The following is a 26224-nucleotide window of genomic DNA, read 5'->3' on the forward strand; positions in this document are numbered from 1 at the left end:
GACACAACTGGCCCGTCTTGCCTTTTTCAAAATCCCTAGTATTTTCATAGAATGAATCAAACAGTGTCCTTCCCAATTCCCATGAACCCAGGGTAGGAAATCGCTCTGAGACTGGAGGGACATAGCAAGCGAGTGGGTGGGAAACACAGGACAAAAAAATTGAGGCTTATAAATGATCCTCTATATTTCCCAATCTATCAGAGTTTTTCATCTAGTTGTACTGACTACAGTATCCTTAAAAGATTTGCAGAATAATTATAATAGGGTTAAAGTTTCTCAGTACTTTTAAAAATTACAATTTCCAATTCTGCAAATTATATATCTTAATCATTTCAAAAATAATGAAAAACTTCCAAGGGTCAGCATTTAACAAAGTATAAGTTATCTGTAAGGTGTAATTTTCCTTTTGGGACTGAAGGAATAAAATATGTTCAGAAAAGAAATATTTCAGCTGGAGAAACTTAACATTATACTTTGAACATATTTTAGCAACCTCAAAATCAGATTTTTTAAAAAAATCAAAGCTTTGGGCATTATAAGAAGGAGAAATAATATTAAATTTAAAATAAATTTAAAAAATTTTTATTTCCAACTTATATTTTAAGTTCAGGGGTACATGTGCAGGATGACCAGGTTTGTTACGTAGGTAAATCTGTGCCATTATTTGTTATTTTTTTATTTTTATTTTTTTAATTTTAGAGGCACAATCTTATTGTTGCCCAGGCTGGAGTACAGTGGTGCAATCATAGCTCACTGCAGCCTTGAATTCCTGGGTTCAAACGATCCTCCTGCCCTAGTCTCCCAAGTAGCTGGTACCACAAGTGCATGCCACCATATCCAGCTTACTTTTTAAATCTTTTTGTAGAGGTGGGGTCTTGCTGTGTTGCCCAGGCTGGTCTCGAACTCCTGGCCTCAAGAGATCCTCCCACCTCAGCCTCCCAAAGTGCTACTAGGATTACAGGCATGAGCCACTGTGCCTGGCCAAAATTTGTTTCCAACTGGTGACTTTTTAAATATTTATTGAACAATGTAAATACATTTTATCAACAATATAAAACTGCAGTGGCAATTAATATCCTACTATTATTATGACCATTTGCCAAATACATCAACTCTCTCTGTGCCTTAGCCTGCTCATCTTATATGAGGACGATGATACTGCCTATGTTATTGGATTGCACTGAAGACTCAATGAGATCACATATATAAGGGGTTTAGAACAGTGCCTAGACATATGAAATCCTCAATTATATTAGCTGTTACCATAGTTTTTACTTCTACATCTGCTATTAAGACATGCACAGTGGTAGTCTACATGTCTTCATCTCCTCTTACCTGTATCTCAACACCAACTCTACAATATGGGCATTACAAATGGGAAAACAGACTGGGCCTGTAATCCCAGCACTTTGGGAGGCTAAAGTAGGCAGATCACTTGAACTCAGGAGTTCAAGACCAGCCTGGGCAACACAGTGAACCCCGTCTCTACAAAAATACAAAAATTGGCTTAGCGTGGTGGCATACGTCTGTAATCCCAGCACTCTGGGAGGCTGAGGTGGGTGAATCGCTTGAGCTCAGGAGTTTGAGACCAGCATGGGGCAACATGGAAACCCTGTCTCTACAAAAAAAAAATACAAAAATTAGCTGGGCGTGGTGGCACATGCCTGTAATCCCAGCTACTTGGGAGGCTGAGGTCAAGGTTGCAGGTCAAGGCCTGATTACACCACTGTACTCCAGCCTGGGTGACAGAGTGAGACCCTGTCTAAAAAAGAGAAAGAGAGAAAACAAAGGCTCAGAGAGGTGAAGTAACCAAGTCAGGTCAAGGAGCAAGGGTTCAGAGGGATTTACACTCAGTCTACTGATTTTGCTCTATGACAGTATCCTGAAACTCTGAGCAGCAAGATCTTATGTCCAGAACAAAACAAATGCTCTCTACAAGCCCCCTGTGAGTGTTCCAGGACAAAATGGGCAGGTTTCAGACATTCCCACCTCAGAACACAGCTCCTCAGACTCCAGGGTGAGAGCCTTATAATCACAAGATGATACCATTATTGCAGCTGTTTTTATTCATTTATTCAGTGTATTGCCTATCTCCCCATTGTATAGGTAAGAAGACTAAGGCTGAGGCAGGTTAAATAACTTGCCCAAAGTCACCCAACTAGGGACAAGAACCCAGGATTGATCAGGCTCCATCCAACACAGGTTGCAGCTGTCCCAACCCTGACTCTCTGCCAAGGGCAGGGGATGGGAGGGCAGCAAGATTTCAGCCACGTTGTAGCCCATTTTCTGAGAGAGCAAGGAGAAAATCAGTTTTAAGGAGAATTAGTTTTCCTCCTTCTGCAATTTTCCTGAAACAGGGTAAGCCTGGACTTTACTTCTCAAATTCCCACTGGTACCAGGAAGGTGTGGGACTAGCCTGTCCTCCTCAGCACAGGCTCAGAGGATTTGGAAATGGAAGGGGTTTAGACAAGAGGGTCATTTTACAGACCAAGGAAACGAGGGCCACAAACAAGAGGAAGTGGGGAAGAGCAGGGCTTGGAGGTCCCCAAGCTTGGGTATGTTCAAATCACAACCTTACCAGGAGCTTCAATTTCCTCATCCACAATCAGGACCTAAACAAAGATGCCTCCTGCAGAAGATTGGGAAAGACGGGCCGGGCGCGGTGGCTCAAGCCTGTAATCCCAGTACTTTGGGAGGCCGAGACGGGCGGATCACGAGGTCAGGAGATCGAGACCATCCTGGTTAATACGGTGAAACCCCGTCTCTACTAAAAAGTACAAAAAACTAGCCGGGCGAGGTGGCGGGCGCCTGTAGTCCCAGCTACTTGGGAGGCTGAGGCAGGAGAATGGCGTGAACCCGGGAGGCGGAGCTTGCAGTGAGCTGAGATCCGGCCACTGCACTCCAGCCTGGGCGACAGAGCGAGACTCCGTCTCAAAAAAATAAAAATAAAAAATAAAAAAAAATAATAAAAAAAAAAAGAAGATTGGGAAAGACTCAGCCCTAAGCACTCTCAGTAAGCAGGAGCTGGTACTAACAGCTGTGAGCACTGAACCTGGGCCCCACTACGCTTGGTCGAACTGTAACAAGGCCTGCTGTCCCCACTAGTCCAGGCAGACCCCAGGCAAACACAAGTGGACAAAGCCTGCTGATGGAGTTGGGGAAGGGGAAAGGGGAGGAGAGGAGGTCGGTGGTCACGACCAGGCCCCCCACAGTGCCTGTGACCTAGCACCCACCTGGGCACAGGGCAGCATGCCACACTCGTGCACTCTCTCTCAGCCTTTCTGCTCAGCCCTCTCCCTGAAGCCAAACATTCATGCTGCCCATGCTGCTAACAACCACCAGGTTACTCCATCGACTGCAGGAGGTGCTAGAAGTCTAACAGGCTGGAGGCTCCTGGCCAGGCCCAGACCCTCCAGTGGGGACCGGGAGGCCAAAGGAGGCCCCAGTCACAGGAGAAGGCTCCAGGGACCCTGGTCCTTGTTATCACCAGATAACCATTTTCATGAACAGTTTCAGACGGAGGGGAGTTTTGTAAAGCTATTCATCCTCTCTGTGCTCCATCTCCACATCTGTAAAACATAAATAATAACTGCATTTCTGTTTTCTACTGACAGTGGTGTCTACCACCCTAGTTGGAAACTCAGGTTCCTATAGAGGAGACAGCCCAGAGGGAGGGCATGTTTTGATCTGAGGCATGTGATCAAGGAATTCATGGAGAGGGATGCTGCCTGTGGGCAGGAGGAATGGGGCAGCAGCTTGGAAGCCCACCTCAAGTTTTGAGGCAGGTGGGGGCAGAGGGTAAGCATCTCACCCTGCCAGCTGCACAGCCTCAGGCAAGTACACCTCTTGACCTCTTGGAGCCTGGGATTCCTCCTTTGAAGATGCTGATGCCAGAGACAACACTGTAAGGTGGAGGAGGGCACCTCGCCCAGCACCTGCCACATGCTCCGGACTCACTAAATGTAAGCTGCTGTGAGTATCACGATGCCCAGCACAGCAAGAGCTCAAGAACTGGCCTCCTACTTCCTTTACGACTCACATATACCCAAAGGCCTTGTGCCCTCCAGAGGAGGAAGAGGAAGAGTATTAACAGCAGCATGGAGCGAATACAAACAGTGCCTCCACCAATTCCTGTGGACCCAGCAGCTGGCCCCTCATGGAGTTTCTTGGTAAGTGCCAGCCAACAGCCTGGAGCACTGTGTCCACAACTAGGCAGGACATCCTTACTGTTTGAACTGCCCTGCAAAGGTGGGCTCCTCCACAAACATCCTGGCCAAATCCCACCAGACTTGCAGGGAGACCCCCGAGCAGGAGAAGCTGACCCAGCAGAACTAGACATTGCTGTCCTGGTCCCATGAAGCATTAACAGTCAAACCCCGGCTCCTTGGTCTCCAGGTAAAGGATATGCCCTACCAAGTGGACCATAAGAAGTTTAAGGAACTCCAAGTACCGGAAGTAACAAGTGGGAACAGAGTTGACCCAGCATCCAGCAGGGACGCTGCAGTGTGCTGCCTGACTGACAAGAAACCCAAAAGCAGCAGCCACAATACAAATAACAGCCATTACACACTTTGGGAGGCCGAGGCGGGCAGATTGCCTGAGCTCAGGGGTTTGAGAACAGCATGGGCTAGCATAGTGAAACCCTGTCTCTACTAAAATACAAAAAATTAGCAGGGTGTGGTGGTACACACGGAGGCTGAGACACAAGAATTACTTGAACCCAGGAGGTGGAGGTTGCAGTGAGCCGAGACTATGCCACTGCACTCTAGCCTGCACAACAGAGCAAGCTCAAAAAAACCCCCAAAAAACCCCGAATAACAGCCACTGTGGATTGACAGCTGAATTGGAGCCAAGGACTTCACATCACTGGCTGCAAACTGACAACTTAAAGATGCCTGAGGATCTGGAATGGGCATTGTCTAGCCTGTGCAGTGCCTGTTAGAATATGCATGCGCTGCCAACATTTACAACTTGAGAAATGTCACATGAAAATCTCCATGAATTAGCAAATGTAGTTAGACCGGGCCTTTGTCTGATGTGGCTGAGGAGCAGCTGTCTCCTGGAGAACAGTCATGCACTCCCAACTTTACCCTGGTTCCTGCAATTCCCTGTTGCCTCACACCCCAGTATTTATACTACCAGCCTGGCTCCCAACAGGCACTTGAGCTTGTGACTTCTGCATTAGTTCTAATCCTCGCCACTATCCCTAGAAGAGGAGACCTCCCCTTTCCATAAAGAGAAATCTGAGGTCTAATTGCCCAACAGTTAACAGCAGAGGCAGCGCTAGAACCAAGGGCTGTTTGACTTCAAAATTTCTGCTTTTTCTATTACTGGCTGCCTCTTGGCCAGAATCATGCATTCCTGAGTGTTCTGGGAACCCTAAGGCATCCCAAAGAGCAGGTGGGCAAGGCCCTGAGGATAGAGAGGAAGGAGAACAAAGTACACAACCTGAGGCATAGTCGTGCAGGCGGGAACCAAAGGAGACATTCATCACCACCTGAAGAAAGGCCAGGGTGAACAATGAGAGCATGTCAGCAGTGGAGGAACAGGAGGAACAACAAAGAGAGTCCATGTAAGACATCAAGGCAAAAAATAAACAGCCCTGGACAAGACAGCAGACAAATAGAGGTGCTGGACCCCTGCCAAAAGGAAAGAAAGCCAAAAAAACAAGAAATGTTAGAGACTCGTGGCAAAACACCCACAGAGCTGGGAGAGGGGAGCAGGGCAGGATGCAAGTCCGTTTGCTGGCTGCACAATCTTGAGTGAGGAGCTTTCCCTCTCTGAGCCCCAAGGTGCACATCTGGAAACAGGGACAATCACATAATTGTGATAAAGGGACAATGGGTAGTCATCTAGATAAAAATAAAATTGGATGTCTACCATACACATGACACCAGAATAAATTCCAAATGGATCAAAGTTTCAAACGTAAGAACAGAAAACCAAGAAAGTACTGAAAGAAAGGGTGAGAAAAAATTTTTTTATAATCTTAAAAGTAAAAAGATACCTAGGTAAGAAACAAAACCCATAGAATAAACATAGAAGAAAGAAAAAAAGGAAACACTGACAAATTCAACAACATAATAACCAAATATCTCTATATAGGAAAATATGATAAAGTCCAGTGACAAGGGAGAGAAGCTTAAAATGCATACTACACACAAAGGACTGTTTTCCTTAATATCAAATTGGAAATACTGAAATTGATTTTTTAAAGAGAGCAACAGTCCAATCAAAAATGTAAATGGTATCAACAGCTAGTTCACATGCAGCACTTTTACTGAGCACTCCCTCATGCCAGACGTAGAGTTGGTGGCTGGCACATTTGAAAGGCCAGACAGACAACAGTCCCTACCCCTTGCAATTGGGAACTCACAGTCCAGTAGGGTAAAGCAAAAGCAAACATTAAAACACAGTAAGTGAATTTCACAGTAGGGTCAGAGAGGCTATGCATCCTGGGGAGAAAGAGTAGAAGTAGGCTCTGTCTGGGAAGCAGGTGGCCTGCAATTTTAAATCAGGTTGTCAGGAGAGTCCTCACTGAGAAGGAGCTATCTGGGCACAGACTCAGAGGAGGAGGAGTTGGTAGGCAACACAGGGAGGAGCCAGTGCAAAGCCTCCACATGTGTTTGAGGAAGAGGAAGGAGATGAAGTCAGAGAAATAAGCAGGGGCATAAAGAAATAAAAATAGCTCAAACATGATAAGACAACCCACCTCACCAGTAACAAAAAAAATGCAAATTAAAACCACTGTACACTGAAATTCTGTTTTTCACCTACTGGACTGACCAAATAATACTGATGATAATACAAAGAGCTAACATGTGTTGAGTGTTCAGCCTGCCTAGACCTGGCATTCTGGGAGCCTGCTGACACTGCGTCACTGCCGCCCCCCCACCCACCCCGACCATTTACAGATGAGGAAATTAAGTCACAGGTTGCAGAACTAGAAAGACAGGGAGCTAGAATTCAAAATCAGGCTATGTGGCTCCAGAACCCAAGTTTTACCTAGGAGGCCAAGTCACCTTAAACATTTGGTAACACTCTTGGCCAGGCACAGTGGCTCATGCCTATAATCCCAGAAATTTGGGAGGCCAAGGCAGGCGGATCATTTGAAGTTGGAAGTTTGAGGCCAGCCTAGCCCATGTGTTGAAACCCCATCTCTACAAAGAATACAAAAATTAGCCAGATTCGGTGTTGCGTGCCTGGTGTTGCTGCATAATCCCAGCTACTAAGAAGGTTGAGACAGGAGAAACACTTGAACCCAGGAGGCGGAGGTTGCAGTGAGGCGAGATTGTGCCACTGAACTCCAGCCTGGGCGACAGAGTGAGACTCCATCTCAAAACAAACAAACGAACGAACGAGCAACAAACAACACTTTGCCCCTCCACGCAGGGGAGACAGATAATCCTGCCTGTCACTGGGGTGGGGTTGGCGGTGGGAGCAGCACATGCTGGCAAATGGCCATCAGACACTTCTGGGGACTAGCAGTGACCCACATGCACACGGGGCACATATGTGGACACTCACTGCCACGTGTCTAGAAGAGCAAAAACTCAGAACCAGCCTGAGTGCCTGTTGGAAGGGAAGTTAACTAAACTATGATATATAACTAAAACAGAACATGACACAGCTATTTAAAAACACCAAGGTAACTATTCACCGAACAGAGCTCTAGCGGAGCTGGTGTGTTCACTGTGTGCACACTATATTGCCACTTCTAGAGAATCCATGGAAGAAAGAACATGCTTAAAAATCATGAAGTGTCTCTGGAATCTTTAGAAGAAACTGGTTATAGGCCGGGCGCGGTGGCTCAAGCCTGTAATCCCAGCACTTTGGGAGGCCGAGGCGGGTGGATCTCGTGGTCAGGAGATCGAGACTATCCTGGCTAACACGGTGAAACCCCGTCTCTACTAAAAATACAAAAAAAAAAAAAAAAAAAACTAGCCGGGCGTGGTGGCGGGCGCCTGTAGTCTCAGCTACTCGGGAGGCTGAGGCGGGAGAATGGCATGAACCCGAGAGGCGGAGCTTGCAGTGAGCCGAGATCATGCCACTGCACTCCAGCCTGGGAGACACAGCGAGACTCCGTCTCAAAAAAAAAAAAAAAAAAAAAAAGAAGAAACTGGTTATAGCAGTTTGCTTCCAGGAAGTAAACTAGGTAAGCAGGGGAATAAGAGGAAGATTTACTTTTTACTGTGTACATTTTTGTGCCTTTAAGATTTTGAACTACGTACATACATTACTGACTCAACAGCAATTTATTTTTAAAAGTAAAGCTTCAGGCTGGGCGTGGTGGCTCAGGCCTATAATCCCAGCACTTTGGGAGGCTGAGATGGGGGGACTGCTTGAGCCCAGGAGTTCGAGACCAGCCTGGGCAACATGAAGAGACCCCATCTCTACGAAAAAAAAAAAAAAAAAAATTAGCTGGGTGTGGTGGTGCGCACCTGTGGTCCCAGACATATGGGAGGCTGAAGCAGGAGAATCACTTGAACTCGGGAGGCAGAGGTTGCAGTGAGCCGAGATCACACCACTGCACTCCAACCTGGGCAACAGAATGAGACCCTGTCTCAAAAAAAAAAATAAAATAAAATAGTAAGTAAAAGTAAAGCTTCGTATCACTGGAAAACCAGCATAATTTACCATAAGTGAAAGGTTTAAAAAAAGAAGTACAATAAAAATAAAACACTCTTATTAAGTTCTAGCCAGACATGGTTACAGTAATAGGCACTGAGCTTGCAATGTTAAGAGAAGTATAAGAGCTCCCAGCACAAATCTGAGACCTCCTTAAAGTCATCAGAAGGACTTAAAGAATCTTGAAGTGGGAATAACTTTCTTACTGGGATCGACGTTCCTTAACACCATGTCTGTGCACACATGAAGTCATCTCAGACACAACTCTAGGTATATACCTGTCCTATCAGGAAACTTGTTAAGAGGCTGGCTTTGATCTACAAGTTAGACGATCCACCTAAGTCAGGGTGGGAGGGTAGAAGAGAGAAGAAGACACCCAGTTATGTCTGCTTAGTGGTCATAAAAATTTTCTGTTAATGAGGTTTCAGCCTTCTGCAAGACCAGTGAAGAAACCATGGCAATGTCCTCACGCCACAGTCAGCCATGTCAGCCTTGCTAGAGAGCAACCCCTAAGTCTCTGTCTGGCTGGACCAAAACCATGCTGTTGTATGCAAGCATGGTCACAAAGATGACTCAAGGTTGATGGGCATACGGGAGTCCTCTGTACTATTCTTAGAGCCTTTCTCTAAGTTTGAAATGACTTTGAAATAAAAAGTTTAAAAATGAAAAAAATGGGCTGGGAGCAGTAGCTCATGCCTGTAATCTCAACTCTTTGGGAGGCTGAGGTAGGCGGATCACTTGAGGTCAGGAGTTCAACACCAGCCTGGCCAACATGATGAAATGCCATCTCTACTAAAAATACAAAAATTAGCCAGGTGTGGTGGTGCGTGCCTGTAATCCCAGCTACTCAGGAGGCTGAGGCAAGAGAATTGCTCGAATCCAGGAGGCAGAGGTTGCAGTGAGCCGAGATCATGCCACTGCACTCCAGCCTGGGCAACAGAGCAAGACTCTACCTCAAATAAATAAATTAAATAAATAAATAAATAAATAAATAAAAAGATGACTACAGGTCAGGGAGTTGGGGACAGGAAGAAAGAGAATGAACACATATTGCAGGCCTAAGAATGCACCAGGCACATTATTTCAATTAATCTTAACAGCTCAGGAAGGAAACATTTATTATTATTCACAGGTGCAGAAGCTAAGACCTGAAGAGATTTGAAGGATCTGATGTGACTTGCCCTCAGTCACACAGCTAACAAACTGGAGGACTGGATTAGAACCCAAACTTCTAACTCAAGAGGAGAACTTGTACCATGATACAAAGCAGTATCGCCTGTCCGCCAGAGTCTAACAGCCTGCATGCCCACCATGAGGCTGAGGAAAGAGGAAGTTAAGGAGATGCTCAAGGTCAGAGGTAGGGACCTATCTAATGAAGGGTGTTCCCTATCTAATGAAAATACAAAATAAAGTGATCTTCAACAGAAGCACGAAGGAGCTCAGGTAGATCTGTAAGAGAACTTCCTGAGAGCAAGGGCTGGTAAAGATGTGGATGGATAACTGGAGACATGATTAAAGAGCTCTGTGGCTAAAAGTTTTCAAGACGGCTGATCCACATCAGGGAAGAAGTATGAATTAAGCCAGGGTTCTCCATCCATGAGCCATCTTCATGATTTCTGCCAGGCCCATGGATACTACCTCTACTATTATTTACTCACATGTATGTTTAAATCACATCATTTTACAAAATTCAAATGCACTTATATTAAAAACAACTTTACATGACCTAAGTACAATACTATTAAACTTGCATTAAGGAGAAATTAACTGTAAAGATAAATGAAACGTTATTAGATGTTAACTGGACAACACGGCCTGCTGAAGCACTGAGCCTAGAACTCACTCTCTGCTGAAAAGGGGTCAGCAAGAGGTAGGGAAAGGCATGCTGGCACTAAATTCAGGGACTGGAAGAGAACTGGAAAATGCATGACCTTCAGTCCTGCTAAGCCAGAGCATTAATGATGTGCCAGGCATCAGCTCATAGCATCCCCTTATCGTCAGCCAGGAGCGGCCCACCCCTAGGGAGGCAGTGAAGTAGACACCCATCACCGGGAGGACAAGAGGCAGAGTCAGCATCATACAGGGAGACACACAAAGAGCAGAGGTTTCCAAGTTCCTGTCAGGGCCAAGGAGTCCACGGGGTGATGGCTGCTTATGCCGCCTTTCCAGATGCAAGCAGACATGAGGGCTCTGTAGGGCCACAGGGCTCCCAACCTAACCAGAGAGTTTTGCCTTTTTGCTTCTTTAAGCTACTGTGTCTATCTGGGGTAATCTTTTTAGCTGACTTTGCACAACAGTACAACTCCTCTTCAAGAGCAGTGAAAAAGAGCAGAAAATGGAATTTGAAATGTAGAAATAAAATAATTGTGGGCCATAAGCTATAATTTGATTTCATGCTTTACAAGGAAATGAAAGAAGGCTTCCTTAAAATGTACAGTTTCTGCTCTCTCCCGCCTCAATCCCCTTCCCCCCTTTTTAACCATTTTAGGATTTCCTCTAGCACCGAAGAGAAAATAGGATTGTGGAAAATGTTCAGTTCTCAAGTGTCACTACCACTCAGGGCAAGCTCGATTTTAATGTGAACTTCCCATTCCGGGTAAGAGGAAATTCTTCAATTAATAAACCGGGTGTGCGGAGGCCAGTCTTTAAGGTTTAATCAATTTCATCTGTACTTAGGATAAAAAGACTGACTATTCTACTTTTTCTCCCTCGTTTTCCTTCTTTAAAAAAATAATAATATGAATGTTTTATTTTAAATTCTTTGAGGTTCGTATCTCCTGTTTCAGGAAATATTGTCTATTTCATGCAGTGAGTATGAAAACTTCCCCCTACCCCCTGCCCAACTTTTTTACTTTTCCTCCAAATCTTTATTCAAAAATAACTAAATTATCCTTTGCCCTTATATACTATAACAGCTTGGGAGATGATATGAGTTATACAGGATTTTGGCAGACACCTTGAGGGGAGCTTGGGGGTGGGGGTGGGAACAGACAGACGAATCACCAAATATGGATACAAGAACTTCTGGACAAAACAGTAAGAGGTAGACACAGGAATGTGAATTACGAAGAAAACCCTGAGCACACTTCACCATCAGCGACGCCTGAAATCTAAACAGAAACCTCGCCCACAGAAGAGCCCCTGCGCTGTGTGTCCTCATGTCTCTCCCAGTTCTCTCAGCTGGGGAGCAGGGGGAGATGCAAAAGGATGGCTTGGAATCTCAGAATTAAACCCAGGAGCTTTCCCAGCAGTGCTGAATAAACACTCAGACTTGCCAACCAACCAGGAACAAGAGGCCCTAACAGGGCACCGAGAACCCCTGACTCTTTCGTTACGTGACATGGACACTGAGTCTACCTCGGATCCTGGGGCAGGGTTGGGAATCAGGCCCCACAGCAAAGGGCTCAGGGCACAATCCCTGGAGAGGGCCAGCTTGAGTTGGAGCCCCTGCTCCACTTACCAGCGGTATGATCTTTCACAAAATGCCTGGGTTCTCCAGGCCTGTTTCTTCACCTATCATATGGAGATGAAACCATTACTAACCTTTTAGAAAGGTATATGATGTGCCTAGCAGACTGCTTAGAACAAAGAAGGTACCTGATCCATGAGACGGGAGAGCCAGAGTTATAAAGATCTGTGCAATTCAGTGTCATCTCAATTCTTCCCACAAGGTGCCTTAGGGAAAAGGCTATTTTTTTAAAGTCAATAAGTTTCACAAAAATTCTGGAACTCTGGGGCCCTGTCAATGTGATTTCCATTGTGAAACTGAGTGGAGGGCCTCATCATTCATAACAATGGCTACCAATTATCAAGGTCTTAACTGGGCTGGCCACAGTGCCAAGCAACAGCCCATCCAGGTATGAGAAATCTGAGGCTTGGAAAGTTAGACACAGAGCCCAGTCCACAATGAGGGCTCACTAAAATGAGGGGAAGGAGGCGAGGGAACACAGGAGAGAGGGGATGGAGGGGATGAAAGGGAGGAGAGGAGTGGGGGGACAGTGCAGTCCTATAACTAGAACATGGTGGAGCCAGGAGCCAACGCTAGCTCTGCCTGATCTGAAGCAACATAAATTAGTTCCACTGGCCACCTCCCTGAAGGTCAACAAAGAGGATTTCTCTTGAAGACAGCACCCAGTGATCTCCAAGGGAAACTGAAGGAAACTTCCTGGAGTCCTCCATCTCTAGATTTCAGGGCATGCCTATTGATGCACGGGCCACCTTGAGAGGGAGGGCAGGGTGTGTGGGGAGACAGACAGACTTTGCAGGGAACATTCTGGATTCTACTTCAGCTTCCCCAATCTGCTTGCTAAGTGAGAACTGTCTAAATGCCCTTACCTATTTAAGCCTCAGTCTCTCCTACCTGTAAAATGGGGATCATATACTATAAACAGAGCAGTGTGAGGCTCATGGATACTTGCTAACCAACCTCACTTGGGTCTGGGAGACAGCAGGTGCTTCATCATGAAAATGATCATTATGAGCGCTCTTGAGCCTGAGTTCCCATTCTCCCTAACAAATGCTATCATCTCACAAAGGCCTGTTCTAAAGTAAAGGAAGTGGAGAGCAGTTGTCCCAAATATAAAAGCCTCCAGTGGCCAAGTACAGTGGCTCACACCTGTAATCTCAGCAATTTGGGAGGCTGAGGAGGGAGGACGGTTTGAGGCAAGAGTTTGAGACCTGTCTGAGCAACATAGTGAGACCTCCATCTTTATAAAAAAATTTAAAAAACAAAAATTAGCCACGTGCAGTGGCACATGCCTGTAGTTCTGGCTACTCTGAAAGTTGAAGGAGAGATGGCTTCAGCCCAGGAGCTCAAGGTTGTAGTGAGTTATGATCGTGCCACTGTATTCCAGCCTGGGCCACAGAGCACGATCTTATCTCGAAAGAAAAGAAAGAAAAGGAAGGAAGGAAGGGAGGGAGGGAGGGAAAGAATGAATGAATGAAAAAACAAAACAACGAAAGAATGAAAGAAAGCGAGCGAGAAAAAAAAGAAAGGAAAGGAAAGGAAAATAAAAGAAAGAGAAAGAAAAGAAAAGAGAAAAGAGAAAAGAAAGAGAAGGAAAAGGAAAGGAAAGGAAAGGGAAAGGGAAAGGGAAAGGGAAAGGGAAGGAAACCCTCCAGGGCTGGTGGGCACCTCACACGAGCAACATGGGCTAGGCATAAGTCAAGGTGTGAGACCAAAGGGAACAGAAACTCCTGCACCCCATTTGGAGGGGACCGTTTCTCCTCAGCTCCAGTACACCATGGTCAGACAGGAATGTAGGCCTCAAGTTGCCAGATCCTCCGATTTTTTAAGAGATGCCAAAAATCTGGAATATTATATGAAATTCGCCAATGTTTAAATGTTGACAACCAATTGAAAAAAATGTTTAAACAGCATGGCCCAAACAAAACATGTTCATGGGCCAAGACTGGCCTGTAACTCCCTAGTGTGAGAACTCTGGAGTTTTCGTTAGAAAGGAAAGTTCGAAGAAACAGAATAAATATCCAGCCTCTTTGGCCTGTAACTATTGGAGTCAGAAAAGCACTCAGGAATCAGTCCGCTGCACCTGGGGTAGGGCAGATTTGACAGTCCAATCCTTCTTTCTCCCATGAGACATGTTTTGCCCTTGGTGGGCCTAGGGAAGGTAGATGCCAGGAGGGTCATCCTGGAGGAAAGGACAGTGGGCTCTCTGGGGTCCAAATGAGACCAGATGAATCTCACTCAGCCCCTGCCCCTCCAGCAGGGCCACGAGGGGAGAGCACTTCGCTCTCTGGCCTTGGCTTCTTCCAAAGCTGATGAAAAGGCCATGCGGAGTCTGCCAAACACTCGCTCCCTAACACTCTGGACCAAGGCCCCACAGCTAGTATCACAGCCACACTATACATATGCTGTGTCAAAACAGGGCCCACTTCGTAGACTGTTAGGACTGAAGGAGTTAACGCATGTGAAAGTTCCAAACAGTCTCCGACATTATTTTCTCTCTAGTGGGGATTTTCCCTAGAATTTCACACATAGGTTTTCATACTGAGTCTCAATATAGCCCCAGGAGGTAGAAAGCCCAGGAATAACCTAAGACAATTATTTCCCTGGATGATGAAGCAGGAAAACCTCAGAGATACCAGGCTGGAATTTCCTCTGGGACAGAAGTTATTCTTATCAAGCCCCTTCCACAAGAAATGAGCACTGTCTTTATAGGTGACATTTAATGTAGTGTTTACTATAACTAGGTTCTGATCTAAGTGCACTGCATACATCAGCTCACTGAACTCAGTCCTTGGATATAGGTACTATTACCAACACCCTCATTTTGCAGATGATCACATCAAGGCACAGAGAGTTTGCACTGCCTGCTTGCCCAAGGTAAAATTGTCAGGTAAGTGCAGGGACAGGATCAAACCCCACTCAGGCCGGGGACCTGGTATCTAATATTGCTATGTTGCCCTTTGTGCAGAAGAGAGTGAGGGTCACAGGAGGTCAAGGTGAGAGACTGACTCCCCAACCCTGACCCTCCTTCCTGGTTGGGCCCCTACCTGCACCACCTGACAGCCTCACGCCCACCACCCCCATCTCCTCACACTCCATGCTTCAGCTCCTCACTCAGCCATGCTCTCTATCACCCCAGGACTGTGACCCACGCACATGAGACTGGAGCATTCTGTCCACTTTGTCCTTTCTCTGGCAATCCAGCCTTCAAGTTTTGGCTAGATGTCACCTCCCAGGTATTTTCCAGGCTCCCCCTCATCTGGAGGTGACAGCCCCTCCTCAGAGTCCCACAATCCCACACTGCCCCAGGATAGTGCTGTTTGTGACTCCCAGGTTCCTCTGCAGCCTCACCCACTGGGACAGGGACCTGGGCAGCCTTATCCCACAGAATCCCTTGCACACGGCAGCAAAGAATAGGTGTTCAACAAATATGTATGAAGTAAATGAAAAGCACCAAAAGGTCAGAGACGACCGGGTCTGTTCAATTACTTAGAACACTCCCTCCAGCAACAATTAATCAACTCTTCTCTAGTCCTCAGTGGTGGCATCCTAGTAACACTTAAAAAGGTTATGTATGCTTGTTTAGAAACAGAAAAAAGGGGAGAAAAGCTGAACAACTGAAGTGGCCGTGCCAAGACAAAATCAAATACTATAAAGATCCGGTGGCCCAGGGCCAATACAGAGAGGACTCGGGCTGCAAGGACTGCGTCCACTTGGAGAAGACCCCAGGAATCTGAATGAGGGGAGGACGGGCCCTCACATATCCGCTTTACAGATTAAGAAAGTGAGACTCAGGTCAAGGAACTCTCATCCAAGGCCCTACTGGCAGCAAAGGCAAGAACTGGGACTGAACCCGGGCTCAATCCACCCACGGACCCAGACTCCTCCTCCCCTATCATGGAAGCAGGGTCTGTCCTCAGAAGGCCCTGAGGCAATGCCTCTCTCACCACCTCTCACTGTGGGTTCCAAAAAACAACAGTTGTCTTAGACACAAACATACCCTTGTAGAAATGAGTCCCCAAGCCCCAGAGAGCCCCTCCTCTGAAGCAGAGAAACCAAGGCAGGACATTCTTGACTAACCCTAAGTTGAAGGTGCTGGAAGGGCTTGGGCCAGTGCTCAGGGCCCTGACTCAAACCCATCAGGAGCTTCACCCCATGAAGCGTCCTGAGGGCACTGGGTCACTGAGCCTGCGAGAGTGGACCTAAGAAACTGTTTACTGGGGAGCAGGAGACCAAAAAAAGAAGAACGGAGTAGGGGGTAGGGAGAGGAGTCTGTCATAAAAAGTAAGTAAAATCAGCAGAATTCCTTCATGTAAAGGGTGGAATTAGCATATGGGCTCAGCTGCCAAGTGAGGCCATTGAAGCAAGCAATGTAAATGAGTTCAAGATACAATTAGACATTTTTCTGGATGGAGACAGAGGTACTGAAGAAGGCATGGCAGGTCACATTTCAGAAGGAGCAGCAGGAACACACTGCACTGTGAAGCAGGCTGCAGAGCCCACCATGTCCTGCAAGCCCCAAGCAAGCAACCAGAGGGACAGGATACAATGGCCCAAGAGGGGCCGGGGCAGCAGGGCCCCCCAGTGGAGGCAACAGGCAGGCCAGGCTAGCGGGCTCTCCTTCCCCACTATTAATTTCTCAAGATGCCTCATGCTGTACCTGCAAACCAGCTACCCTCTGTGCACCACACAACCCTCTGTGTACCACCATATCTGGGCACAGAAATAAAAGTTTGCTTCTGTTCCATTCTGTATGGCTGTCCCTAGGCTGAGTTCTGAACTTCAGAAATTAATCCAACCCAGTCTCTGCCCTCGAGGATCTTCAAGAGTCTTCTGGGGGAGACACACACACACATACAGACAACATCAACACAGCGAAGTATATAAAAGTTAAATGAGAAGTTTCGCTAAGATAGCATAGAAGAGGGGAATTTAGCAATTGGAGGGAGGGAGCAGGCTGGAAAGCTAAGGAAAGAGGCCGTTGAGGGCACAGGACACAGCAGGGGGCTACAGAAGCCCCAGCTGCCAGTGCTGCACAGAGGATGCTGAGCATGCATTTCCCTGGGATCTTTGGGGAGACGGCCAGATCACCTCAAGCTTTGTTAGAAAAGGACGGAATGACCAGAGGAGCCAACCGCTGGCCCCTGGACCAGATATGACTCAATGGCAACAACTCAGTACAGCTGTTCCCAATCTTCTCAAGAGCACAGCACATGTGGCCCACCCAAGGAACAGAAAATGCTGGGTCCTTGTGAGGGACACAATTTATTAGGCCCTCTCTAACCCAATTGGTTCTGATGTCCTCCTTTATGTGGCTCACGGCATGGGCTGTCTAGCTTCGTCAAGCTCCTGGGCCTCTTCCTGAAACATTCGTTTCCTTTAAGGTGAAATAAATGTTTACTCCCAGTCACTCTAAAAGGATCACAAGCATTTCCTTTGTGTTCTCAGCACACTTGCTGGCAACGAGTGTTTCCACAGCCCCTGAGCTCCTGCCCCGATTCTTACTGGGGTTCTGTTCTCCGGCATATCCTGAGAGTCAATCTCTTGCGTCAATGAACTGAGTGTCTTCAATTGAAACTAGAAATAACTGGTAACACTCTGAGAAGACAATAAGGCACATCTGCCTCTGTGCCCAGTACCTTGGTCTGTAAAGCAGCATGAAACCAGACCACCTGAGGAGTGATAGGACACTGAGCAAGTGCTCGGCAGTGTCCTTCCCTTCATCTCTCCGAAGCCGGCAGGTGCTCAGAGCTGGTGTCCTCTCAGCTCCAGCGCCCTGCCCCATAAAGCCTGGGTGCCTAACCATGCAGACCAGAGGAGAGAGGAAGGGGATGCAGAAGAGGTCTTGGGGCCAGGGGACAGTGCAGTAGAGATGGAGAGGTGGCTGGTGCTCTGTCCTCCTCCCTGGCAGAGAAAGACAACATTAAGTTTGCATTTATAAACAGCTACTACATGCCAGGCACGGTGCTAGGGATGCTTACACCTGCATTCACGTCATCTTCACAACAACCCTGCAAAGTAAGCACTCTAATTCCATCTTCCAAAGGTAGAAACTCAGTCAAAGAGGTCAAGTCCCAGGCTCAAAACACACAGTGAGTGCATGGCAGAGCGAAGATCCCAAAGGCCATATAGTATTCCATAACCTTCAGAACTCCCTGTAGCCAAGTAGCCTCATTGTAGGGGGCCTTGGCACTGCCTGTGTACCAGAAGCAGCTCCTTAAGAATAGACACAAAACCAAAAAAAGACACTGACGCAGGGCTGGGGCTGGACTTGCCTCACTGTGGCATCCAGCCCTGTCTTCCAGAAAAGAGCTCTTCTGTACTGGTGGGAGGCTTCCTGGAGCAGTGCTCATCTTCCTGTCTACTTCAGCCCCTATATCTTGGGCGAAACTTTAGGTTGAGGTTAGATGCTTCATCCTACTTGGGGTAAGCATGCCTGGGCAGTCAGATGTAGTACATAAAATGTAAAGCTCACTAAGAGGGGTGGGGATTCAAATCCTAATACTAGGGTCTGACCTGAGGAAGCCAATCTACCTCTCTGAGCCTCGGGCTCCTCATTGACATGAAGGACTTGGGGATGTATATGTTCTTATATCCTTTTGTGGAGGGAGGAGGTGAGGAACCATATTTGAAGAACAGTTTTTCAAGAAAATCAGGAAAATTCTAAATATAGATAGGGTATTGGACACCAAAGAATAGTTATTATTAGCTGTGTTAATGACATTGATTTATGCAAGAAAAAGTCTGTATTTTTTAAAGATATATACATAAGTATTCAGGGGTAAAATGACTCAAGATCTCATAAATTTGTTTAAAAATACTTCAGCAAGGAAAGCAGGGGAGAGAGATGAAACAAGCACGGTGAAATCTTAGTAACTGTTCAGTCTACCTGATGGGTACATGAAGGTTTGTTCATGTACTGTTGTACATGAACTGTTCAGTCTGCCTGAAGGGTACATGAAGGTTTGTTCTCTTTGTCCTGTGTATGTTTGAAACCTTTCACTTTTCACATAAAACTTCTTGAAGGCAGATCTAACAGGAACATGATAAATGTAAGTGAGAACCTGGGGATGAGGACACATGCATGAAAAGACCCAAGGGTGACCACAGGAACCATTTAAATACAGAATTAAGTCTGAAGAACTGTGACGTTTATTCTTCCAATAAAATGATGTGCCTCTTATATACCAATTGCATTTACTATCATTCTTGAAAGAAGAAATACATACTATGAAAATTATTTCACTAATGCTGACTAAAAAAAGTCCTGAAGCAGAACCTCCAAAAACAGGACAAGAGGAGGTGTCACAGAGTGGTGCTTCATTTCTCAAGGTGATAGCTTGGGAAATCCAGGCTTAAGCAGGTTCATTGAAGATTTAAAAGTAACACTTTGTAGAACCATTTTTAGCTCTAAGGCAAAAACAAAAACTGTAGACCTACACAAATGAAAAGAGAATGCGAAACAGAAGATCACATAGAAAATAACAAAAAGAGCGAAAAAGGATAGAAAATGTTTTTTTTTAATGGAACATGATGACAAAAGACCAAATATATAATAATAAATGTAAAAGGGATAAGCCAACCTATTTAAACAATGAGGTTTCCAAAATACAAAATATAATCCTGTTTTTATATCTTTGATGTCATTTCAAATGATTTCTTTTTTTGTTGTTTTCTTCGCTTTGTTTTCTGGTTTTCCTGCAATGCTCACACAACATGCATGCACATGTGCACGTGCTCATGGACATCCTATGACTGCTTTCTATGCACCAGGTACTGGTCCAAGGCACTTTACAAAGATGATCATACAACATCCCTGTGTTGTTGTCACTAAATTTCCCATTTCATAGATGAGGATACTGAAGCCCAGCAGTGTCAAGGTTACTTAAACGTTCACTCTTTTGTAATTTTGTATATAAACTTTACAACACAATTGGAAATACGTATCACAAGTTGTATACCATAATTCAATAGTGACACAAACCACCTAAAGTCAATGGTCAGACCCCATAGCTTAAGGGTACAGTCCCCAACAAGACTGCTTTCACTTCAGATACCAGCCACCAGTTCAGGGGTCCCTAGGCCACCCACACTTCTGACCAGCTGGCTGCAAATACAGGGGGTTCCCATGACCTCCTCAGGTTAGATAATTAACTAGAACAACTCACAGAACTCACAAAAGCACTATTCTTACGATTACAGTTTTATTATAAGGCTAAGAATCAGGAGCAGCCAAATGAAGAGATGCATGGGGTGAAGCCTGGGAGGGCCCTAGATTCAGAGCTTTGGTGCCCTCTCCCTGTGCAGCCAGGGAACATCACCCTCTGGGCATATCAATGTGTTTACCAATCAGGAAGCTCCCTGAACCTCAGTGTCCAGAGTTTTTGCTGGGGTTTCATTACATGGGTATGATTGATTGAATTACTGGCCATGAGACTGAACTAAATTTCCAGTCCCCCAAAGGTCAGGAGGTCAGCCTGATATCATACGGCCCATAGGCCTAACCCTCTAATGACATGGTTGGTCTTTCAGGCATGACCAGTCCCTATCCTGAGTCATCTCCTTAGCATAAACTCAGGTGTGCCCCAAAGGTCCACTATGAGTAACAGAGACACTGTTGTCACTCTGGAAATTCCAAGGGTTTTAGAAGCTCCAGGAACCTGGGACAAAGACCAGACAAATTCTTTATTATATAATAATAGTAAAGCTAAAAAATGTTCATATATTCCTGTCCCTTCCTTCCCTTACAAAATATAAGGCCCCACCCATAAATCAAGCCATCTCATTTTTGGTAATCTGCTCCGGGCGCGGTGGCTCAAGCCTGTAATCCCAGCACTTTGGGAGGCTGAGACAGGAGGATCACGAGGTCAGGAGATCGAGCCCTTCCTGGCTAACACGGTGAAACCCCGTCTCTACTAAAAAATACAAAAAACTAGCCAGGCGAGGTGGCGGGCGCCTGTAGTCCCAGCTACACGGGAGGCTGAGACAGGAGAATGGCGTAAACCCGGGAGGTGGAGCTTGCAGTGAGCTGAGATCCGGCCACTGCACTCCAGCCCGGGCGACAGAGCAAGACTCCGTCTCAAAAAAAAAAAAAAAGAATAATCTAAAGAATAATCTGAAATGCAAACAAATGTTCAACATGTTGTGGTTAAAGTAGGTAATATTGTACACAGTGCATACATTCATCAAGAGTAGACAGATAAAGTATGGCAGAGCAGGACAATAAAATACTACAGAGCAATTAAACATATTTTCAGAGAAAATTTAATTATGATATAGAAGAAGGCTCACGTTTCAAAACTTTGTTTAAATAAGGATCTAAAATTTTATACCCAGTAGAATCCCTACTAGGAAAAAAATGCCAAAATAGTTAACTCAAGAAACAGGTTAACAAATTATTCTTATTTCTTTCCTATAATTTGCTTTATTTTCCAGATTTTCAACATACATGAGTACTTCTATAGTAAAAAACAAACAAACAAACAAACAAACAAAAAAACTTTAAGCTGGGCACAGTGGCTCACATTTGTAATCCCAGCCCTTTGGGAAGCCGAGGCAGGCAGATCATTTGAGGTCAGGAGTTCGAGACTAGCCTAGCCAACATGGCAAAACCTCGTCTCTACTAATACACAAAAATTAGCTGGCTGTGGTGGTGTGCACCTGTAGTCCCAGCTACTAGGGAGGCTGGGGCATGAGAATTGCTTGAACCCAGGAGGGGCAGGTTGCAGTAAGCTGAGATCCAGCCTGGGTGACAGACTGAGATTCTGTCTCCAAAAAAAAAACTTTGAAGAAACACACAAAGAATAAAACTACCTACCCTAACTTCCATGAAGCATTAATAAGATAATTAATCTGAAAGCACATGGCAATGACTACATTTTTAATACTTAGAATTTCTTTTTGGTTTGTTTTCAAATTTACCTACTCTTTTTTCATAATGTCCTAATCTTGCTATAATTTCTATTCAGTTATTTGCATGTCAAATATTCTTATTTTAAATTCTCTTTCAGATTGTTTTATGGTTTCTAGTTTCTAGGACCTGAGTTTTCCCACTTGAGAATCTATAGATTCTCTTTCTCAAGGTGGTAATTTTCCCTGCATGCCTTGTAATTTTGTCTGTAAACTCATCTTCAGCAAAGGTTGTTTTCTATGGGGGCTCGCACATGTGTGCAACTGTAAAGGTGCCCCTATAGGGAGACCAGGGGCTATGGCAGCCCAGGGTCATAAGGTGTCACCGGTTTCTATGTTAATTTCTTGGCTCAGGATTTCCATTAGCACCAGTGATGCAGATATGAGGCCTGCATCTGAATCCACGCAATCTCAGGAATTCTGTCCTCTCCTGGGTGAGGGAAACTTTCTCAGCTCACCTCGCAAGGCAAGCAATTTAATCTCCACCAGTTAGAGGCAACTTCTTGGTCTTTTTTCTTAATTTACCAGGTGAACCTCACATATCCAATCTGGATACCCCTGCGAACAAACGGGCTTCCATTCATATTCTCTGCTGAGAATTTGACCTCCTTTTCTAGTCTAGCTCTTGAAGATACTCCTTTCTTGCTTCTCAACCTAGCTGCATATTTTTTCTTCTCTTACTGTTTCCTCACTTTATCCAGCATTTCAATGTGTTTGGGACACAAGGCAGCAGCATGGCCCACCATGTTAACTGGAAGTCTGAAAGAACATGGTAAATTGCAAGGTGCAAGTGTGGCACACCTGTGATGTTTCTCAAGTTCTCCTGTGAGGGATATGTACCATCATGTTATTTTCAGCACTCAAAACACTGATGGAAACCAAATGTACTGAGAGTAACTAGAATTCATTTTGGTGAACAGAGAAATATAAACAGAGTTCTGTTGTAGACTCTACATCAAAAAGACTTGGACTTGAACCCTGGCACTGCCAGCTGTGCCATCTGGGGCTACTCATCTGTCCCACCGCCCAGCCACAGGAATAGCATGAGAACTGACAGCAATGCACATACAGCACTGCAGAAGAAACACAGGCTTGAAGCAGGGTCTGCTGCAGGATGCTCCGGGAGGTTGGCCCTTCGTCGCCTGATCTGACAGCACACATTCAAGGACAGGCTGGCATCATTCTGTACCCGTTCCCTCAGGCAGGCACATAGTCAGGGCCTTAGAACAGTGAGTTAGAAGCGGGGAGCAGAAGGGCATAGCATCTCTACGGGATTGGCATGGGGGGGTTCTTGCATGTGGAGTAATCTTCAGACTGCATGGCGGGTAACATCCATAGCCATACTTCACCAGGGAATGGGGGAAGCTGGCCAGCCACACCTCTGAGAGTATATTGTGTTGTCTCTTGTTTCCTGTGACTGTCTCTGTGAAGCCCCATCATTTGACAGTAAAGACACTTTATGGTCTCTACATCTGCTGGGGCTTTGGTGTCAGTGATGGCACTGTCCACAATGAACAGCCACATAAACACCATGACAGAGCACTCAAGAGTGAGAGTAATTGAGATTATTCCTGGTTCCACCTCTAGAGAAGCAACGCGTTCAATTCATTTAACTCCAAAGATATTTCCTGAAAAGAACTCAGGCACCTTTGCTTGGGAGCACAGACTCTGGAGCCAGAATGACTGGGTTCGAGTCTCTGCTCCACCACTTACAAAGCTAATGATTTTGTTAAGTTACTCACTCTCTCTATCCCTCAGTTCCCTCATCTCCAGGAGTTGTAATCCTACAACTAGGCCTAGATTTGTAGTCCTTTCCACATAGAGTTGTGGTCAGAATTATCTGTTACTGCATTAAAGTGCAGAGAACAGAGCTGCCACCACAAGTGCAAAGTAAGAGTTTACCATTTTTATTACTGCTACTCATTCTTTCTGCTCATACATGATATTTAGGAACAATACTGTATTCCTTGGACACAACTGTAAGTATAAAAGGGATAATTTTTTCACTAATGACTTCAGACAGTAGGGTAGCACTGGGTCCCAGGGACACACTAGAAGGGCACTCTTTCAAGATTCATTTAGCCAAGAGTTTTGTTTGTTTTTTTTTTCCTAGTGTCTATTACATGTCAAGCACTATTCTAAGGGAATGCAGCCATTTAACAAAACAAATAAGGTCCCTGTCCTCACGGAGTTTACATTCTAGTGTGAGATACTGATAATGAATAAATATTTTCTTCATAGCTTTTACAGAGAGATAAAAGCTGCACAGAAAATAAAACAGGATTATGGGATAAAGTGGCGGGATGTGATGAGGGTATTATTCCAAAAAGGGTAGTCAAGAAGGTTCCCTTGGAAGAAAAAACAGATGAGGAAACAGCAAGAAGAAGGCCCAAGTGAGGAGCAGGTCTGAGGGAGAGAAGAAAGACCCAAGTGGCTGCAGACAGCAAGCCGAGTGGGAGTGACAGGAGTGGGCTGGCTCACCAGGAGCCTTGAAGGCTGCAGTATGGAGTCAGGATTGTATTTACTGATAACAGAAGGCCAAGGACAGTTTTTCAAGTGGGGGAGTGATATAACCTGATGGATGTTTTAAAAGGTCACTCTGTGCTATATGGACAATGTATATCAAAGGCCAGAAAGGCAACAGGGAGGCCAGAGGGCAGTTGCTGCCATCACTCCAGTGGGAGAGGTGGTGGCTGGGGCCAGGATAGCACTGGGGAAATGGTACCACTGCACCAAAGCACACTGCCTGAATGAGTCCGCTCAGCCAGAGAGGGAGGCAAAGGCTGAGCAGAGGCATCCAGCACAGAATGTCCACTCCTCTGCTCAGGCCTCAGCATAGCCTCCTCTCGTGGTATCTTCCAACGTCCATCTCCCCACTACACTGTGAGCTTTCCGACAGCAGGCGCTGGATATTATGTACAGACGTACATAATATTTCAATAATATTTCAGCACGTATTTCAATACGTGCTGCCCATGTATTGAAAGTTCTGAGGGAATGCCTAACTGAAGAAGGACATAAGAAAGAGAAGAATTCTTATGTTCCTTAGCAGGAAGTCTACAGATAATGTCTAAAGTCGAACAAAAAGTAGCACAATAAACATTGTGTAAAGATTATATAAAAATAATAAGCTAAGAGCTGCAAATGGTTGCCTTTGGGGCAGGGGAGGCTCTGTTCTTATTCACTTGCTTGTCCAGCTTCTTTACTAGCCCGTCAGCTCCAGGAGGGCCGAGACCCTGCTCCTGACGCATGCAGTACACGTAAATGCCGAAACAATGAACGAGCAAACCAACGGCCAGTCCAGAATCACTCCTTCAAACCCCAAACCCAAGCCTCTGGAAACATACCAAAGGAATGCCTGAATGGACACATCTAAAGCAAGAATTAAACATAAATCAAGACAGTTGAGCAGCTTGAGTAGTCCACTCTAAGACATGGACACTGCACTTGGCCCAGAAAGCTAGCCACATCTGTTTGCTTAAAGCAACTAAAACAAAAATTGTTTTAAGTTACAGCTGGTGTCTGGCCACTCTATCAAGCACTTAAGATATAGAGCTGATTATTTTCTGGCAACAATGAAGAAAGAAAGGCTGAAAGTACGGTGTCCTGTTACCAGCTGTTTCCGGAGTAGTTCTTACAGTCTATGTCTGTGTCAGGGTCAGAGCCAAATGAAGAGGCCTATACATGAAGTTTGTTGTGGTTTGTCTCTTTTTTTCTTTCATTTTTCCCCTTATTCACTTCACTTACTTGAATTGCAAAGAGTATAACCCTTTGGAGAGCACCTCCGTATACTCTCACTCCTAGTTAAAAAGCCCCTTAAAAGGGGACTTGAAAAACCAAGAAAAGAAATGTATCCACTGTGGTCTCTTGGTCTTTACCCATTTACTTGGATCTAGATTCCAACACACACTGTCCACTGACCTGCTGTCTGGCCTTGAGCAAACCTCTTAACCCCCTGAGCCTGTTTCCTCTTCTATAAAGCTAGGATGATGAAATGTACCTGAAAGAGTTGTGCAGCCAAGTGGAAAAATGTTCCCATAGTTCCAGGCACAAACCCTGAAATATAGAAGATGTTCCCTAATTAATATTTGATTCTTTCTCATGACTCACACCTCCCTACTGCCCACGATGCTGAGGTTTCCCCTGAGGCCTGTCCCCAAGACAATAATCACAGCAAGTGTGGAAAAGAAGACCACAGCCAAGGCAAGTTATGTACATGGG

General features: G+C 45.5%; 1 protein-coding gene and 2 long non-coding RNA genes across 15 annotated transcripts in view; 1 reads left to right on the plus strand and 2 right to left on the minus strand.

Moving 5' to 3' along the window:
* The window catches only part of EEFSEC (eukaryotic elongation factor, selenocysteine-tRNA specific), a 253633-nt gene that overhangs the window by 166881 nt on the left and 60528 nt on the right, over window positions 1-26224 (minus strand). The gene's annotated exons all lie outside the window — the stretch shown is intronic.
* LOC144339350 (uncharacterized) lies at window positions 292-8119 on the plus strand. Its single transcript, XR_013414324.1, has 2 exons — window positions 292-734; window positions 3615-8119. It is a non-coding gene; the product is annotated as an uncharacterized LOC144339350 (long non-coding RNA).
* On the minus strand, window positions 7116-26158 carry LOC144339344 (uncharacterized). Its single transcript, XR_013414317.1, has 2 exons — window positions 26004-26158; window positions 7116-8559 (listed from the first exon to the last, which is right to left on the minus strand). It is a non-coding gene; the product is annotated as an uncharacterized LOC144339344 (long non-coding RNA).

This window comes from Macaca mulatta, chromosome 2 (genome assembly GCF_049350105.2).
Source record: "Macaca mulatta isolate MMU2019108-1 chromosome 2, T2T-MMU8v2.0, whole genome shotgun sequence".
Taxonomy (NCBI): Eukaryota; Metazoa; Chordata; class Mammalia; order Primates; family Cercopithecidae; genus Macaca; species Macaca mulatta.